This window comes from Drosophila rhopaloa, unplaced genomic scaffold (assembly GCF_018152115.1).
Source record: "Drosophila rhopaloa isolate 14029-0021.01 unplaced genomic scaffold, ASM1815211v1 contig_168, whole genome shotgun sequence".
NCBI classification, from domain to species: domain Eukaryota; kingdom Metazoa; phylum Arthropoda; class Insecta; order Diptera; family Drosophilidae; genus Drosophila; species Drosophila rhopaloa.
The window spans coordinates 406076-408510 of record NW_025335048.1 but is presented as its reverse complement, the minus strand read 5'-3'; positions in this window follow the sequence as shown (position 1 = coordinate 408510).

The window sequence follows — 2435 nt, the reverse complement described above, 5'->3', positions numbered from 1 at the left end:
ATTCCAACATTCGACCACTATTTCCTAGGGTTTTGATTAAAAAACCGAAAAATCGAGCTGATATTATCCAGATCTGGACCTTGTCATAATGGGGTGGGGGACATTATTTTTTTTGTCGACCACTATTTCCCAGGGTTTTGTTAAAAACCTGAAAAATCAAGGCGATTTTCTTCGGATTTGAGCGTTGTCATAAGGGTGGGGGTCATGTTTTTTATCGAAAAAATTTTTCATTTGATTTATTTTTTCTGTAAATGACACTTTGTTGGAAATTTTGTAACGAATTTAACTAAGTATGCCATTCCAACATTCGACCACTATTTCCTAGGGTTTTGATTAAAAAACCGAAAAATCGAGCTGATATTATCCAGATCTGGACCTTGTCATAATGGGGTGGGGGGCATTATTTTTTTGTCGACCACTATTTTCCAGGGTTTTGTTAAAAACCTGAAAAAATCGAGGTGATATTCTTCGGATTTGAGCCTTTTCATAAGGGTGAGTATTCATGTTTTTTTTTGCTAAAAAATATTTCAAATGATTTTTTTTTTGTAAATGACACTTTGTTGGAAATTTTATAACGAATTCAATTAGGTATGCCATTCCAACATCCGACCACTATTTCCCAGGGTTTTGATTAAAAATATGAAAAATCGAGTTGATTTTCTGTGGATTTGAGCCTTGTCATAAGGGTGGGCATCATGTTTTTTTATCGAAAAAATTTTTCATTTGATTTTTATACCCGTTACTCGTAGAGTAAAAGGGTATATTGTATTCGTGCAAAAGTATGTAACAGCTAGAAGGAAGCGTTTCCGACCCTATAAAGTATATATATTCTTGATCAGGATCACTAGCAGAGTCGATCTAGCCATGTCCGTCTGTCTGTCCGTCTGTCCGTCTGTCTGTCCGTATGAACGCTGAGATCTCGGAAACTATAAAAGCTAGAAGATTGGCATTTTGCATGTAGATTTTAGAAGTTCCTACGCAGCGCAAGTTTGTTTCAAAATGGTGCCACGCCCCTTTAACGCCCACAATCGCTTAAATACGATTTTAAAAATTTAAATATTTCGGAAAAGTAAAAATGCAGTTTTATTGTGTTTATCAATACCTATCGAAATGTAGAAGAATTTCTTCAAATCGGACCATTCGTTAAGAAGTTATGCGTGATCAAAGTTTCTATCTCCATCTCCCTCGCACTCCCTTTACCTGAGTAACGGGTATCTGATAGTCGGGGCACCCGACTATAGCGTTCTCTCTTGTTTTTTCTGTAAATGACACGTTGTTGGATATTTTGTAACGAATTTAACTAGGTATGCTATTCTAACATTTTGGCTTTGTCATAAGGGATGGGGTCATTTTTTTTTCGAAAAAATTTTACAAATGATTTTTTTGTCATAAGGGTGGGGGTCATGAATTTTTAAATGACACTTTATTCGTAATTTTGTAACGAATTCAACGAGGTATGCCATTCCAACATTCGACCACTATTTCCCAGGGTTTTGATTAAAAAACCAAAAAATCGAAGTGTTTTTCTTCGGATTTTGGCTTTGTCATAAGGTATGGGGTCTTTTTTTTTTTTTTAAAAATTTTTAAAAATGTTTTTTTTTGGGGTTTTGATTAAAAAATCGAAAAATCGAGTTCATTTTGTTCGGGTTTAAGCTTTGTCATAAAAGGGTGGGGGTTTGTATTTTTTGTATCGAAGTTTTTTCGAAAAATTTTCAAATAATTTTTTTTTCTGTAAATGACACTTTGTTGGAAATTTTGTAACGAATTTAAATAGGTATGCCATTCCAACATCCGACCACTATTTTCCAGGGTTTTGATTAAAAACCTGAAAAATAGAGGTGATTTTCTTTGGATTTGAGCCTTGTCATAAGGGTGAGGGTCATGTTTTTTTTCGAAAAAATTTTTCAAAATATTTTTTTTCTTAAATGACACTTTGTTGGAAATTTTGTAATGAATTCAACGAGGTATGCGATTCCAACATTCGACCACTATTTCCCAGGGTTTTGATTAAGAAACCGAAAAATGGAGCTGATATTATCGGATCTGGACCTTGTCAAATGGGGTGGGGGACATTATTTTTTGTCGACCACTATTTCCCAGGGTCTTGTTAAAAACCTGAAAAATCGAGGAGATTTTCTTCGGATTGGAGCCTTGTCATAAGGGTGAGGGTCATGTTTTTTTTTCGAAAAAATTTTTCAAATTATTTTTTTTCTGTAAATGACATTTTGTTGGAAATTTTGTAATGAATTCAACGAGGTATGCCATTCCAACATTCGACCACTATTTCCCAGGGTTTTGATTAAAAAACCGAAAAATCGAGCTGATATTATCCGGATCTGGACCTTGTCATAATGGGGTGGGGGCCATTATTTTTTTGTCGACCACTATTTTCCAGGGTTTTGTTAAAAACCTGAAAAATCCAGGTGATTTTCTTC